This window comes from Trichechus manatus, unplaced genomic scaffold (genome assembly GCF_000243295.1).
Source record: "Trichechus manatus latirostris isolate Lorelei unplaced genomic scaffold, TriManLat1.0 scaffold00117, whole genome shotgun sequence".
NCBI classification, from domain to species: domain Eukaryota; kingdom Metazoa; phylum Chordata; class Mammalia; order Sirenia; family Trichechidae; genus Trichechus; species Trichechus manatus.
Genome location: NW_004444053.1, coordinates 8465161 through 8483548, shown reverse-complemented (window position 1 = coordinate 8483548; position 18388 = coordinate 8465161).

Sequence of the window (18388 nt, the reverse complement as noted above, 5' to 3'; positions counted from 1 at the left end):
CAGAATCAATTAAAAATTCACAAGTCTCTCCATTAATGTAAATGGTAGTTTCTCCTTGCAGGTTAAGCACCAATACCAAAAAAGCCTTCTTGCGTTCCCAGAGCCCCTTCATTTCATATCTGGTTGAAGGATCTCTGGCTTAAGCTGCTTCTTTTGATTGTTCTTTAACTTATAGCAATCCTTTTTCCAATACCCAGGTTTCTTGCAATAATTGCAAGTTCCAGGTTTAGTGCCTCCAAAGGTCTTGAATTTATCTTGCTGGTTAAACCAAAAAAACAAACCAAATCCATTGTCGTCGAGTTAATTCTGACTCATAGTGACACTATAGAACTATAGTAGAACTGCCACATTTGGTTTCCAAGGAGCAGCTGGTGAATTCGAACTGCAGACCTTTTGGTGAGCAGCCAAGCTCTTAACCACTGCTCCACCAGGGCTCCTCTTGCTGGTTAGGAGATTGCAAATGCAATTGTTGTAATTGTAAGACTATTATCTTATCTGTCTTGGAAGTTTGTTTATTCTCTAAGGTCTGAAAAATTTCATGAGCTAAATTTGCCAGCTCGGCAATGGGGCGGGGGGCTGCTTTCCAATCTAGTCGATGCCTTTTCACTAGGGCTGAAAATTCAGGTTTGAGACCATATATGAACACTGCATTGAAAGCTCCTATAGCCCTAGAGGATGTTGAGTCAATCCTATAATGCTCAGGAAACCTTTTAAATAGTCTGGTCTAGTAATCATACACATGCTCGTCTTTATTTGGTATGCACGAGTGAATTTTTGCTCAATCTATTATTGGGGAAAAAGCCTTTGGAATGGCCTCTAGCAATCTCTTACTGATAGCCTGAGAATCTTCTAATAGTTGGTAGCTGTTCTATTTAGGTCTAAGGCTAAATTATCTTTGGGATTTCTCCATCCAGCTTATTCTGACCAGAATTGGGCCTCCTCTGGCCTGGTTAACGTAGACTAAAAAAAACAAAACAAGCCTGTTGCAGTCAAGTAGATTCTGACTCACAGCAACCCTATAGGGCAGAGTAGAACCGCCCCATAGGGTTTCCAAACAGCAGCTGGTGGATTAAAACTGCTGACCTTTTGGTTAGCAGCCGAACTCTTAACCACTGCGCCACCAGGTCTCCCAGGGATTCTAGGCTGGTAAGCCTCAGCAAGGATTCTAAATTCCTCAACAAACTTGTAAGGATCTTCCTGCAGTTTGGGGGAAATCTTTAACAATTTTACACAATTCTTATCATGTTGAAGGAGTAAAAGTAATGTGGGGAGGATCCTCAATATTAGCACTGGAGCATACTTTAAAATGAATTTTGGGAATAGGCTTTATGTTCCCAGTAGATTCTTTAGGAAAAGGGGGAAGTTCAGGGAAAGTGTTAGTGTTATCAGAGGAACCTTTAGTAGTATCAGAGGAGTAAGAAGGCAGAGGAGGATACAAAGGAGAGGCAGCTGGAAAAAGAGCAGATGGACCTTGGAAAACTCGAGTTGTTTGAACAGAAGTGTGACATTGCAATTGCTTATTTTGTTTAGTTAATTTAGAAACATTATCCCACAGGGAAGAGATTTTACTCTTATCATATCTTCTAGAGGCTCCAAAATACCAAATAAAATAGGCATCCTATTGTTTCTGCTCAGAGGCCTTTCTTTTCTAATTTACTGCACAGGAAACTCAATTTAGATAATTCAAAAGAACGAAAAAGTAGCCACATATTTTCCAGGCTGTCCTTGGTGAGATTATGTCCAAGCTGCTAGGTACAAGCAGGCATCAGAGCCATAGTCCTTGTCTATATATTTGGCAGGAGTCCCAGAAGGGAATTCCACATTGCCCCTAGATATGGCATTTCCCACTTTCAAAGAAGGTTTGAGTTTGTTCAAAGTTTAGGAATCTCAGACTCAACAAAATCCTGATGGAGGATGCCATGGGGTTTGGACAGTGTATTGTTTAAACCAGTATGTTCCTTTTATTGACTCAGTTTTTGCTTGCAGCCAGCTGGCAGCCCAATGCTCTGGTTTATGTCACAAGCCAGCTTATCTTACCACAGGAGACTTTAACCACATCTGCAGCAAGTAAACACTCTATTGGCTTTTACCAGTCATCCAGTGCCCTTGGTTTTCTTTGCAGCTTATGGAGCCTGAGATTCCACAAACTCAAAAACCTCTCGGACAGTAAATTGCCTAGAACCTCACACTACTGCCACTACTGGAGGGAAAATGTGGCAAAAATTCTTGCAAGACCACAATTAAAACAGACTAGATAAAATGAGACAGACAAGTACAAAATGAAACCAGAATCCTTCAGTAAGTCTCAAAGAGATCAACACAAGAAGATGTAGCGTGAAATTAGAGAGGTTATTTACCTGGCAGCAACTATAGAAAAGTTCATGGAGTGGTGAGCCCAAACAGCCCTGCTTGGTACTGAAGCCCAGTCCTTGAGTCCTTGGGGGTTGCTGTAGACAATGTACCTTCGAATCCCACTTCTGATCACAAAGAAATGTCAAAGAGCGAACTAGAGTTTCTGTTAAAATTAAAGCAGAGTTTTGTTGAAGGAACAGAGCAATCCTGTTCGGGCAGCACTTCATGTTGTTGTTGTTAGTTGCCGTCAAATAGATTCTGAATCATAGCGACCCTACGTACAACAGAACAAAACACGGCCTGGTCCTGCACCATGCTTACAACCATTGTTATGCTTGAGCCCACTGTTGTAGTCACTGCGTCAAACCATCTCATTGAGGATCTTCCTCTTTTTTGCTGACCCTCTACTCTAACAAGCATGATGCTCCTCTTCAGAGACTGGTCATTCCTGATAACACGTCCAAAGAGTAGGTGAGATGAAATCTCGTCATTCTCACTTCAAAGGAACATTCTGGCTGTACTTCTTCCAAGATACATTTGTTCATTGTTCTGGCAGTCCATGGTGTATTCAATATTCTTCAACAACACCATAATTCAAATGCATCGATTCTTTTTCAGTCTTCCTTATTCATTATCCAGCTTTCACATGGGTATGAGCCAATTGAAAACACCATGGCTTAGGTCAGGCACACTTTATCTTTAAAGTCAGATCTTTGTTTTTTAACACTTTAAAGAGGTCTTTCGCAACAGATTTGTCCAATGCAATGTGTTGTTTGATTTCTTGACTGATGCTTCCATGGCAGTGACTGTGGATCCAAGAAAAATGAAATCATGATGTTGCTTATTGGACTAGTTATGAGGATTTTTATTTTCTTTATGTCAAAGTGCAATCCATACTAAAGGCTGTAGTATTTGATCTTCATCAGTAAGTACTTCAAGTGCTCTTCTGTTTCAGCAAGCAAGGTTGTGTCATCTGCATATCACAGGTTGTTAATGAGTCTTCTTCCAATCCTGATGCCATGTTCTTCTTCATATAGTCCAACTTCTCTGATTATTTGCTCAGCATACGGATTGAATAAGTATGGTGAAAGGATACAACCCTGATGCACATCTTTCCTGACTTTAAACCATGCAGTATCCCCTTGTTCTGTTGAAAAGACTGCCTCTTGGTCTAAGTATAGGTTCCTCATGAGCACAATTAAGTGTTCTGGAATTCCCATTTTTTGCAGTGTTATCTGTAATTTGTTATGATTCACATAGTTGAATGTCTTTGAATAGTCAATAAAACACAGGTAATTATCTTTCTGGTATTCTCTGCCTTCAGCCATGATCCATCTGACATCAGCAATGGTATCCATTGTTCCATATCCTCTTCTGAACCTGGCTTGAATTTCTGGCAGTTCCCTGTCAATGTACTGCTGCAACCACCTCTGAATGATCTTCAGCAAAATTTTACTTGTGTGTGATATTAATGACATTGTTCAATAATTTCTGTATTCTGTTGGATCACCTTTCTTTAGAATGAGTATAAATATGGATCTCTTCCAGTCTGTTGGCCAGGTAGTGACTTCCAAATTTCTTGGCATAGACAAGTGAGCACCTCCAGTGCTATATCCATTTGTTGAAACATCTCAATAGGTATTCTGTCAATTCCTGGGGCCTTGTTTTTCTTCAATGCCTTCAGTGAAGCTTGGACCTCTTCCTTCAGTACCGTAGTTCTTGGTCATATGCCTCTTCCTGAAATTGTTGAATGTCAACCAATTCTTTTTGGTACAGTTACTCTTGTGTATTCCTTCCATAATCTTTTGATGCATCCTGCGTGGTTTACTATTTTCCCCTTAGAATCCTTCAATACTGCACCTTGAGGCTTGAATGTTCTTCATTTTTTAAATTTTCTTCAAAATTTGAATTTTCTTTATCCCCACACATTTGTCAGTTTATTGTACTGTGGGGGCTTGAGTGTTGCTGTGATGCTGGAAGCTATGCCACTGGTATTCGAATACCAACAGGGACACCCATGGTGGACAGGTTTTAGCTGCGCTTACAGACAAAGACTGAAGAGGAAGAAAGACATGGTAGTATGCTTCTGAAAAACAAAAATAGCCACTGAAAACTTTATGAATAGCAGAGAAACATTGTCTGATACAGTGCTGGAAGATGAGCCCCTCAGGTTAGAAGGCACTCAAAACATGACTGGGGAAAAGTTGCCTCCTCAAAGTAGAGCTGACCATAATGACATGGATGGAGTCAGGCACTCAGTGGGGATTCACAGAAGTACTCCAGCAAAAGGAATTTTTCACAGAGTTTAAGTACGAAAAATCCAAGAACTTACAAGGAAAAAATTCTGATTTGTTGACATTAACAAAATCATGATTTAACAGACACCAAGCAATTACAAGATCCCTAAAGCATTGTTTTGTTAATCACAGAGTTTGAGCCAGTTAACATCTTATTAATCTACGGATATTTGGGAGACCAGCCTGAGCAAGTGTTCTTCCTTGGAGCATGTTTTGAGAGGAGAGGACGGGAGGGGAGGGGAGTCCACAGGCTTCCTGAGGTTTTCTGGCTAGCTGACTTTTGAGAGTCAGCACAGAATGAGCAGTAAATAAGAAAAATGTAGTCTATCCTACATCTTTGGCAGGAGCCTCTCCTTGTGCCAAGCACCTAGATTTTGGGGGCTTCTTCACAAGCCCCATTGAAGGATTGCTGAAGAATATTTGTCTGTCCACTGGCATTTGCAGCAGTCTAGCACAACAGCTTTAAATAAGATGGGGCAAAATAAATCTGAACATCTGTCAGCTGAGGGGCTCTTCCCAGGGGAAGGCTCCACTGCTGATGCCTAAAATGACTCTCTGAGGATGTATTGGACAGTTGAGTGCCACTTACTCTGTTTCCTGGGACCTACAGCCCAGGCATTGAGGCTTCTATTTTGAGGAACAATTTTGGGGTTAGTTTCAACAGCAAGCATAGAGAAATGGTCTTTCGAGAGAAGTGGCAAATGGAATAGGTTTGCATAGAAAACTATAAGGCAAAAAACCATTTGGCCTCTGAGAAGGAGCTAGAGAGGGAAGCTACCTTGATTTTGGAGGACTTTTTTTAGGGCCTTCATTCTTGGTTCCAGTCCCTGGTGTCCAAGTGTAAAAATGCTTGTTGTTGTTGGTAGGTGTCATCAAGTTTGTTCTGACTCATAGCCACCCTATGTACAACAGAACGAAACACTGCCTGGTCCTGTGCCATCCTCACGATCATTATGCTTGAGCCCATTGTTACAGCCACTGTGTCAATCCATCTCATTGAAGGCCTTTCTCTTTTTTCACTGAACTTCTATTTTACCAAGCATGATGTCCTTCTCCAGGGACCAGTCCCTCCTGATAACATGTCCAAAGTACGTGAGACAAAGTGTCACCATCCTTGCTTCTAAGGAGCATTCTGGCTGTACTTCTTCTAAGACAGATTTGTTCATTCTTCTGGCAGTCCATGGTTTATTCAATATTCTTTGGCAACACCATTATTCAAAGGCATCAATTCTTCTTCAGTCTTCCTTATTCATTACAAGCTTTCACATGCATATGAGGCGATTGAAAAATACCATGGCTTGGTCAGGCACATCCTAGTCCTCAAAGTGACATAGTTGCTTTTTATCAGTTTAAAGAGGTCTTTTGCAGCAGATTTGCCCATTGCAATACGTCATTTGATTTCTTGACTGATCTTCCATGGGCAGCGATTGGAATGAAACGAAATCCTTGACAACTTCAATATTTTCTCTGTTTATCAGGATGTTGCTTATTGATCTAGTTGTAAGGATTTTTGTTTTCTTTATGTTGAGGTGCAATCCATACAGAAGGCTGTAGTCTTTGATTTTCATCAGTAAGTGCTTCAAGTCCTCTTCGCTTTCAGCAAACAACGTTGTATCATCTGCATATCACAGGATGTTAATGAGTCTTCCTCCAACTCTGATACCACACTCTTCTTCATATAGTCCAGCTTCTTGGGTTATTTGCTCAGCATACAGATTGAATAAGTATGGTGAAAGGATACAACCTGGCGCACACCTTTTCTGACTTTAATCCATGCAGTACCCCCTTGTTCTGTTCAAATGACTACCTCTTGGTCTATGTAGATGAGCACAATTAAGTGTTCTGGAATTCCCATTCTTCACAATGTTATCCATAATTTGTTATGATCTACACAGTTGAATGCCTTTGCATAGTCAATAAAACATGGGTAAACATCTTTCTGGTATCCTCTGCTTTCAGTCAAGATCCATCTGACATCAGCAATGATACCCCTCTTTACATGTCCGATTCTGAATTTAGCTTGAATTTCTGGGAATTCCCTGTCAATGTACTCCTTCAATCACTTCTGACTGATCTTCAGCAGAATTTTACTTGTGTGTGATACTAATGATATTGTTGAATAGTTTATGCTTTCTACTGAATCATCTTTCTTTGGAGTGGGCACAAATATGAATCTCTTCCAGTCAGTTGACCAGGTAGCTGTCTTTCAAATTTCTTGGCATAGATGAGTGAGCACCTCCAGCACTACATCCATTTGTTGAAACATCTCAATTGGTATTCTGTCAATTCCTGGAGACTTGTTTTTCACCAATGCCTTCAGTGCAGCTTGAACCTCTTCTTTCAGTATCATTGGTTCTTGTTCAGATACTACCTCCTGAAATGGTTGAACTTCGACCAATTTTTTTTGGTACAGTGACTCTGTGTTTTCCTTGCATCTTCTTTTGATGTTTCCTGCATTTTTTAATGTTTTCCCCATAGAATCCTTCAATATTGCAACTCAAGGCTTGAATTTTTCTTCAGTTCTTTCAGCTTGAGAAATGCCAAGTGTGTCCTTCTCTTTTGGTGTCCTAACTCCAGGTCTTTTCACAGTTCATTATAATACTTTATTTTGTCTTCTCCAGCTGTCCTTTGAAATCTTGTGTTCAGCTCTTTTGCTTCATCATTTCTTCCTTTTAATTTAGCTACTTGACATTCAAGAGCAAGTTTCAGAGTCTCTTCTGACATCCATTTTGGTCTTTCCTTTCTTTCCTGTCTTTTTAATGACCTTTGGCTCTCTTCAGTTATGATGTCCTTGATGTCATTCCACAGCTAGTCTTGCCTTCAGTCTTTAGTGTTCAATGCGTCAAATCTATTCTTGAGATGGTGTCTACATTTAGGTGGGGTATACTCAAGGTTGTATTTTGGCTCTACCGGACTTGCTCTAATTTTCTTCAGCTTCATCTTGAATTTGCATATGAGCAATTGATGGTCTGTTCCACAGCCATCCCCTGGCCTTCTTCTAACTGATGATATTTTGTTTCTCCACCATCTCTTTCCACAGACACAGTTGTTTTGACTCTTGTGTATTCCGTCTGGCAAAGTCCAATTGTATAGTTGCCATTTATGTTGTTGAAAAAACGTATTTGCAATGAAGAAGTTGTTGGCCTTGCAAAATTCTATCATGTTATCTCTAGCATCGTTTCTATCACCAACGCCATATTTTCTAACTACTGATCCTTCTTTGTTTCCAACTTTTGCAGTCCAGTAACCAGGAATTATCAATGCATCTTGATTGCATGTTTGATCCATTTCAGACTGCTGAAGTTGGTAAAAATCTTCTTCATCTTTTACTGTAGTGATTGGTGCACAAATTTGAATAATCATGATATTCGCTGGTCTTCCTTGTAGGTGCATGGATATTATCCTATCAGTGACAGTGTTGTGCTTCAGAATAGATCTTGAAATGTTCTTTTTGACGATGAATGCTACAGCATTCCTTTTCAATTATTCATTCCTGGCATGGTGGATCATATGATTGTCTGATTCAAAATGGCCAGTACCAGTCCATTGTAGTCATGAATGCCTAGGATATCGCTCTCTATGCATTCCATTTTATTTTTGATGAACTTTAATTTTCTTAGATTCATACTTCATACATTCCATGTTCCAATTATTAATGGATGTTTGCAGCTCTTTCTTCTCATTTCGTGTCTTGCCATATTAACAATGAAGATCCTGAAATCTTGACTCCATCCACATCATTATGGTCGACTCTACTTTGAGAGGGCAGCTCTTCCCCAGTCTTATTTTGAATGTTTTCCAACATGAGGGGCTCATCTTTGGGCACTAAATCATACTCCATTAAAAGTAAAAGCAAAGAGATTTATTGAAAGCTTGAAGTAGGGTACGTTAGATCTCACAAAATGAAACCGAACTCTCCTAAATGGTGGAGTTACACAGGTTGTTGTTTTTTTTTTTTTAATTTTTTTATTGTACTTTAGATGAAGATTTACAGAACAAATAGTTTCTCATTAAACAGTCAGTACACATATTGTTTTATGACATTGGTTAACAACCCCACTGCATGTCAACACTCTCCCTTCTCAACCTTGGAGAATTTTTTTTTTTTTTTGGTGAAAATATACATAGCCAAACATACACCATTTCAAAAATTTCTACATGTACAGTTCAGTGACATCGATTACATTCTTCCAATCGTGCTGCTATTCTCACTATCCTTTTCCAAATTATTCCATCACCATTATCTTCAACTCACTGCCCCCTAGGCTTCCCATCAAACCTTTTAAATTGCTATTGTCAGTTTGATCTCACATACATTAATTCTTTTTTTTTTTTTTTTGTACTTTAGATGAAGGTTTACAGAACAAATAGTTTCTCATTAAACAGTTAGTACACATATTGCCCTATGGCAATGGTTAACAACCCCATGACATGTCAACACCATCCCTTCTCAACCTTGGGTTCCCTATCACTGGCTTTCCTGTCCCCTCCTGACTTCTAGTCCTTGTCCCTGGACTGCTATGCCTCATTGGTCCCATTTTGTTTTATGGGTCTGTCCAATCCCCCGCTGAATGGTGAACCTTGGGAGTGACTTCACCACAGGGCTAAAAGCATGTCTGGGGTAAACAGGCATATTTATGAGGTAAAATCAGGAGGTAAAGATGCAATACTCTGATTGGAAGTTGCAAGATCACTGAAGCAGGAACTGGGATAACCCAAGGAGGGGGCTTTAAAAGGATTGGTTTAAAGTTCATATGTGGGCTTCATAAATTGGTTACCTTATATAATTGCAGAAGTTTGTGACTAAAGTAGGTTTTACAGAGTAGCTACAAGATAATTACAGGACATTCCTTTCTGAGAACATTCTGCCAACATAGCATCTTTGGCAAACCCTCCCATAGAATTGCTTGCATAGGAGATTTCTAATAAGGGGCTTGAGTCAAGACCTTTCCTTCAGAGAGTTGTTTCTACAGCCTTAGCTTAACTGCAGAGAAAAACATTTTCTTAGTTGCATGATTAAGTCTACTCAGAGGCTAACAGTTGCTGAGGAGTAGGCAAGGACTAAAATGGAGTTGGTGCTCAAACTCAGGCCAATTAATTTGATATAAGCCATTCACCTCAGTTTTGGAACTCATACACACTGGTAAGGCCCATCATTACCCTGACCCTTGTGTTCTATAAGACACCCTGATTGCTTATATTATATTACTCTTTAGCTGAGTTGGCTCAAATAGGTTTCTTCTTCTTGCAACCAAATTATTCCTGATTTAGAGTAATTTAATTTAACCCAACAATCTCCATACTTATTTATGCATTGAATCCTTGACACCCATTTATGCTCTGTGGGTTCCATGAAAAACCTCTAAGAAAGGTTGCTTGACTGTGTACAAAGTTTCAGGATACCGCTCATTGTTGGGATGTTGTAAAGGATATAGTTCATTATCAATCTGTCACCTGCAAATTTATTAAAAAGCTTTTTTAAGATAAATAACTTTACAACTTAACTATAAATTATACGTTATCATTTGAGAACCATAACCTATTAAGAGTACAGATTTTTGTGTCTGTTTATATGTATAAATATTGTTTTAAAATATACCAAAAACAAACAAACCAAGTCTGTTGCCATCGAGTCAATTATGACTTATAGCAACCCTATAGGACAGAGTAGAACTGTCTCATAGGATTTCCAAGGAGGAGCTGATGGATTCAAACTGTTGACCTTTTGGTTAGAAGCTGAGCTCTTAACCACTGCACCACCATGCCTCCATATATCTTACATTTTAAATATATATATATATATATAGAATACATACTATATATATATTATATATATGTTAAAAACATGATTATGTATTAATCCAGAAGAATAGCGCAGTATTCGATTGCTCTATGATTTAATAAACAATTTGCAAACTGGAGGAACGTTCCCCTCATGTAAGAGGAGTCCACTTCTAGAGAATGGAGAATTCACAGAGACTTAAGTAACTTTTGCTTAAAGAATACAGGTTTTCATGGGGATGAAGTACTTAATGGCTACCGAGTTAACATTAAAAAGGTAACTTCCAGGAAAAGTTGGCCCTTCACCCACCTGGAGTCCTGAGACTACTTGTGTACTCTGTTTATGATTTTGTTACTGTCTGCTTTTGGAACAAAAAAGAAAAGTTAAGTAGCAACTTTGAGTGAGAGAGGAAAAAAAACCCTGGCAGACTAATTTTGGGTCAGGAATTTTTTAGTTCACAGATAAGAAAGGGCCTCTTGAAATAAAAGTAAAATATCTACTTTTAATACAAATTTGATTCCACAGTATATGTATAAAATTTTGCCAGCCGTATACAGTATTTCATTTTATTTCTCAACTATCTTTTTCGAGCTGCCTCATAAATCGGGTTAAATTTAAAAGTTGTCTCCTCGAGGAAATCCTCCTGATCCTTTAAATAGTCCTACCCTCTAGCATATCACTGTGTTTTCTTTCATATAAAGCATCTTTCATAATATATCTTCTTGTTTATTATCTACCCCAACTAGAATGCAAGCCCCATGAGACCAGGAGGCAGGCTAGTTTTATTCACCTAGGACAGCACCAGGCACACTCAAGTCTCTCAGGAAATGTCTGTGGAATAGATGAATAAAATCTCTAAGGCACATCCCTTCCTGTTGCCCTTCTTGAGGTTCATCAACCAGAAAGCCGCCTTGAGATTAGTTTCCACAGACCCTGGACTCTGGCTGGTCACTGGGTCCTGGCCCCATCAGAGACTTCATGGCCACATTTTCTCTTTTTTTCTGAATCCACTTAGTCATGCACTATCTCTTATCTCTTACCTTTAGAGCTTGGCTGTTAACCAAAAGGTCGGCAGTTCAAATCCACCAGCTGCTCTTTGGAAACCCCCAGGGGTAGTTCTACTCTGTCCTATAGGGTCACTAAGAGTCAGAATCGATTTGACGGCAACGGGTTTGGTTTGGTTTTTACCCTATCGATTTAGGAGATAATATTGGAGTCATTATTCCCTGTGCTAAAACATGACCCAGCTGGAGCTGGACTCACAAGGATACATCAACTGGGCCCTGAGGTATAAAGATGATAGCTCGGACAATCTTGGAAAACATCTTTTAGGGAACTTCTTACACAAATAATAAACAGAACACAAAAGTCCCACATACTTTCCACTCTTACCTTTTTTATTAGCCTTTAGTGAATAGTAAGATTTGTTGGACCAGTGAAGGCCCTCCTGGCCGTTGTTACTGAAACCTGTACCAATGATTGTTAAGGAAGATGATTCAAAATGTAGAATCATGGTGACTTAACAGTTTCTAGCCAATCTATGAAAAGGTGAAGGTTTCAATGGTTTTGCCCATTTTGTAATATTAACATTCTTCAGACTTGGACAAACATGGCTCTAGCAGCATGCTTGTCCGTTTTCTGACTTTTGTCTATTTTGTAATTTCCCCGGATTCCGGCAGATATGGCTCTGGTGACATGCTTGTTGGTTTCCAACTTTTGCCTCTCTGAATATATGCTGAATAAAACCTTGCTTTTTGCTTTAAAGTTTGTGATGTTTTTACCCTAGAAAACATTCTTTCTATTTTCCTTGATAGAAACATACCTGGCTCAGAGTTGGCAATCCTATCTTTGATTGCTGGAATGTCTGAAACTTTTTGAACCCTTAGAAGCATCTGGCAACACATTCTGTGCTATGAAGGCTGTCTGGCACAGAGTATCAAGCCTCCACTCTCACTGGCAGCCCCACTGGGCTGCACAAAGTCTTGGGGAAGGAAGATGCTTGATAAATTCTGCGTGGTGTGAAGTCCATGGATGTCCAATGATGTACATTTTACTTTTAGCTGTGTCACTTCCTAGATGTGTTATCTTGGAAAAGTCACCATCCATCAGCGTGCTCATCTGTAATACAGTGTCAGGGAAGGAGGCTTAGGAAGTGCTTTCAGTTTCCATTGCCATCCAGTCAATTCCGACTCATAGTGACCCTATAGGACAGAGTAGAACTGCCCTATACAGTTTCCAAGGAGCACCTGGTGGACTTGAACTGCCGATCTTTTGGTTAGCAGCTGAGCTGTTAACCACTACGCCACCAGGATTTCCAGGGAGTGCTTTAGCTCATACTAATTGAACACCTATGCTGCCCCGGGCACTTGGTGTCTTAGTTTAGGTTCTTTAGAGGAGCAAAATCAGTAAGGCATATATATAGAGAGAAACAGAGAGAAATTTACTTCAAGGAAATAGCTCACACAATTGTGAGGAAACGGCTCACACAATTGCTAGGGCTGGCAAGTCCCAAATCCATGGGTCAGACAACAGGCCAAACAACTTTTCTGGTTCATGTGGTTGCAGGGGCTGATGAACCCAAAAATTTGCAGGTCAGGCGACAGGCTAGAGGACTCTGATGGCTTATGTCCCAAGAACCAGAAGTGAGACACTGAGAAGATTGCAGGGTTGAGAGAGAGAGTGAGCTTTGTCAGAACATCCATTTATATACTGGATGCAGGTCACACCCCTAAGGAAACTCCTCTTCCAACAGACTGGTTGCTTACATCAGATCACAAAATGGAAGGTGATTACACAGTATCTGCCAAACCACTGAAAATCATAGCCTAGCCAAGTCAACACATAACATTAACTATCACACTTAGTTTATGTTCATTTGCTCTCATTTGGTCCACTCAATAGCTTTGAGGCAGATATTATTATCACCACCACATAGATGAGGAAACTGAGGACTAGACAGCTCATTTGAGTATATAAGGAGGGAAATCTAGGACAAGGGAACAGCTCTGTCCAACTCTAAAGCCCTCTTTCTGCTTCCCCATGCTGCCTCCCTGGGGTGAGCATCCATTTTTCCCTTTCCTGGGAGCAGAGCTTCCTTGGAGCTGGCTGCTCCTAAGCAGTGAGTGCTTGTGGCAGAGTGCCCCCACCCCAAGATGTCTTGTCTTGGCTGTCAAGTCAGAGAATTGAGCTGCCTGGAGCCTGGCCTCTCTCGAGTGCAGTTTTTAGTCAAATGCCAAAAATCTGATGCAAAATCTGAAGACAGACCAGTTACACTGGCCTAAAAACCACAAGCGATTATACACAGCTGCTGACCAAAGAAACCGTATTCCAGGCACTGAATACCTAATCGAAGAAACCCAAAGATTCTTACTTTTGTTTTGCTTCTCTCTTGTCCTAAGAAATTGGCAGGGGACCCTGGACAGATTACAAAGAACTATGAGTGACATTCCCAGTCTGTCATCCTGCTCCCTCCTGCCTTGGTCATCTGGACAGCAAAACTAGTTGTGAAGCTAGTCTGTCTGTCTATCTCTCTCCCTCTTCTGTGCTTATGTTGGATTATACTATTGGAGAAAGAGTAACAGTACTAACAGCATTTATCAAGCATCACTGTATATCAGGCATTGTCCATTTGCACATTTTAACATCTTCATTGCACATACAAGGCAGATCCTTTTACCCTCACCTGTGGGGGAGGAAGCAGAGCTTCTGAAAAGTTATTTGCTTAAGGTTACACACTAGCAGGGAAGAGAACTGGGTTTCAACTCCTGTCAGCTTACTCCTGGGCCCATGTTTTTTCTGCAGTCCTAGTCCTGCAGCCCTCATTGGATTTTAGACCCACACAGCAAACACTTACATGTCCCTCCCACTCTAGGGCTTCCTCCAGGCCATGTGGAAGTGGTGAGGTTCGGGAAGAGCCCAAAGAGGAAAAGATGATGATCCTTTCTAATGGGGTGGGCTGTGTGGCAAAGAGAATGAAATTCTCTGAGCTGAGCAGAGCAGAACAAAATGAAATGATTTAAACTGGCTCCTAGTGGATGTTCTAATTTCCCTGCTGCCCTACAAAGTGCTGTCAGCCTGAGTTTAACACTCTAAATAATTGTTCACAGAAGGATGTTACAGGACCCAGTTGCCTACGTTGGAAGAGTCAGATTCAAGTAAATCAGTGACTTGAGTGTTTCCTGCTCAAATTTAGTGCATGCCACCTATGCCGGATTAAATGTAAAATGCTGGGTAATCAAGAAAGACGCTTTGGAGGAGGGATGAGTTTCCCAGATGGACTGTATGTCATTTGCTCCTTCTCACACATGTTTATTTACCAGCTTATCAGGTAAAAAGTGAGTATAAAAAAGTGAGGGCCTTGTAGTATGCTGCAAAATGCAGCACACCACCACCCAGACATCTCCCTGGAGTGACCTAATGATGGACACAGTAAGTTTTTGCATGTGATGTCGGTGCAGGTCACTATAATACATAATATTTCTTGACTTGTGGAACAAATGGAGTAAAGTCACTGCCAGGAGAGTGAGTGTGGTGTATGTGGAGGGGAAAGAGAAGGCTCCAACAAGGAAGAGGATGAATTTGTACAGTTTACTACCAACTTCTCTTTCCAGTCAAAAAAAGCTGTGTTATCTGGGAGAGATGCTGGGTTCAGAGGGTGTATTTGTGTTCCCTGGAGGTCTGTTACCTTTGGACTACCTTCTCACTCCCGTCTTCTTTTTGTAGCCCAGAAACACCGAGTTCTAGAAAGGGAGCCCAGGCCCTGGTAAACTCCTGTCTCTCCTCCCACTACAACCATACCTCAGCCACACCTCAATACACAGAAGAGGCCTAGAAACAGGGGCTTGCTTTTTTAGCAAGGCCACATAGCCTAGTGCTCAGGCACATGGGCTCTGAAGGCAAATAATCTGGGTTTGAGTCCTGGCTCTGCTATTTATGTGCAAACTTTGGCGAGCACAATCTTTCTCTGTCTCAGGCCCCTCAGCTCTGACATTAATACTCATAGGATTGTTTTGATGATTGTTGTTATTGATCGGTGCCTTCGAGTCAATTCTGACTCATAGCAGCCCTATATACAACAGAATGAGACACTGACCAGTCCTGCACCATCCTCACAATTGTTGTTATACTTAAGCCCAGTGTTGCAGCCACTGTGTCAATCCATCTCATTGAGGGTCTTCCTCTTTTCCACTGACCCTCTACTTTACCAAGCATGATGTCCCTCTTCAGGGACTGATCCCTGACAACATGTCCAAAGTATGTGAGACATAGTCTCGCCATCCTTGCTTCTAAGGAGCATTCTGGTTGTACTTCTTGCAAGACAGATTTGTTCGTTCTTTTGGCAGTCCATGATATAGTCAATATTCTTCTCCAACACCACAATTCAAAGGCATCAATTCTTCTTTGGTCTTCTTTATTCATCATCCAGCTTTCACGTACATAGCAGGCAACTGAAAACACCATGGGTTGGGTCAGGTACACCTTAGTCTTCAAGGTGATATCTTTGCTTTTCAACACTTTAAAGAGGTCTTTTGCAGCAGATTTGCCCGATGCAATGTGTTTTGACTTCTTGACTGCTGCTTCCATGGGTGTTGTTTGTGGATACAAGTAAAATGAAACCCTTGACAACTTCAATCTTTTCTGTGTTTCTCATGATGTTGCTTATTGGTCCAGTTGTGAGGACTTTTGTTTTCTTTATGTTGAGGTATAATTCATGTTGGTTTTAGCTGAGCTTCCAGACTAAGACAGACTAGGAAGAAGTACCCGGCAGTCTACTTCTGAAGAGATTTAGCCAGTGAAACCATAGGAATAGCAGCGGAACATTGTTTGATATAGTGCCAGAACCCTCACGTGTCTGTCTGTTTGTCCTACTGGTGGGGCTTGCATGTTTCTGTGATGTTGAAAGCTGTGCCACTGGTATTCAAATACCAGAGCAGGGTCACCCATGGCAGATAGGTTGCTATGATTAAATAAATTCAAATGTAAAGCATTTAGACTACTACCTGGCACACTGCAAGCTCTGGATATTATTTCCATCTCATTTTAAATTGTCTAGGAGTTTGGTGATTTATGTCTGGAGAAATAGTGAGATATTTTCCTTGGCTTATACAAATCAGTGAAACCTGAATTCTGACGTGGATCAAAAGACAGTCATTTGAAAAGAACAACAGGATGCTACATGGTTGAAAACTGGAAAAGGTGTGCAGCAGGGTGTATCCTTTCACCTTACTATTCAAGCTGTATCTGAGCAAATACTCCGACATACTGCCTTAAGAAAATCTACTGCAAAAGATATCTTTAAAGCTTTAAAAAGCAAAGATGTCACTTTGATGACTAAGATGTGCTTGACTCAAGCCATGGTCTTTTCAATCACCTCATATGCATGCAAAACCTGGACAATGAAAAAGTAAGACAGAAGAATTGACACATTTGAATTTTGATGTTGGTGAAGAATATTGAATATGCCACAGACTGCTAGAAGAATGAACAAGTCAGCCTTAGAAAAAAATAGCGAGGATGGTGAGACTTCAGCTCACTTACTTTGAACAAGTCATCAAGAAAGACCAAACACTAGAAAAAGACATCATAGTTGGTAATGTAGAGGGTCAGTGAAAAGTAGGGAAAGTCTTATGAGATGTATTGATATGATAACCACAATAATGAACTCAACCATACTAATGATTGGATCGTGAAGATGGTGCAGGACCAGGCAATGTTTCATTCTGTTATACACAAGGGTGCTATGAGTCAGCCTAGTCAATATAGTCCAGTTGCTATTCAACCTGTCACATCTAGACATGATAGCTTAATCGGGAAAGGAAGGTTGGAAAGCTCGATTATATGATTTCTGCAGAAAATGGTTATGTGAGGAGAACCCAAAGTGTGACTTTATGATTGAGGCACCAGGAGAATGATGACTTGTGAAATTTAGCCACCCAGTCCTACTACAGTGTCTCTTGGTTATGCTCAAGGACAAGCATAACTGGAAAGCTAATCAAGGTGGAGCTTGGGTGGGCAGGAGACCCAGTAATTGGTCTTCACTGGTCTTTCTGCTGATGACTGTAATATGCTGGGGAGGGTGAGGTCCTACAGTCTATGAAATTGGAGGTGTGGATGAATATGGGAGGCAGGGTGTGCCCCTGAGCTTCAGTCCCCTTCATGCCCTGCTGAAAACACAGCCTTATGGCTGCTTCAGTGCAGGATGAGGGCCATGCTATTTGCTGAGTCCTCCTTTTTTATCTCATGTACAGATTTGGAGTCTCCACCTCCAAGTTTGAACTTTTTCTAACTATTAGAATGAAGGGAGAAAATTCTCTATTCTACCCTACCCAATTACTCTCTCTCTGTCAGCTCTAAGAGAAGCTCCTTCTCTGTCTCTTTCAGTTTCTGGTAGCCCTGGGAGTTTCTTGGCATTTCTTGGATAGTAGACAGACCCTCATATGGCATCTTTTCCCTGTGTGACTCTATTTTTGCCTATACTTCCCTTTTAGAAGACAACACTCAGAAATAATTAGGATCCCTTCACTCTGCAATGACCTCATTAACTGATAACATCTGCAAAGAAGAACCCTATTTCCAAACAATGTCATGTTCACAGGTATAAGAGCTAGGACTTTAACATATCTTTTGGGAGAACACAATTAAATTCATAACAGTGACCACTGGAGGTTGTTACATCAAGGTGGTTATGATGTAAGCAGACAAGAGAATAAAAAATGCTATGCTTGTGGGGACCATGGTCTCGGGGAACATCTAGCTCAATTGGCATAACACAGCTTATAAAGACAATGTTCTACATTCTACCTTGGTGAGTAGGGTCTGGGGTCTTAAAAGCCTGTGAGCGGCCATCTAAGATACTCTACTGGTCTCATCCCTTCAGAAGCAAGGGAGAATGAAGGGAACAGGATACAAGGAAAAGATTAGTCCAAAGGATTAATGGACCACAGCTACCAAGGCCTCC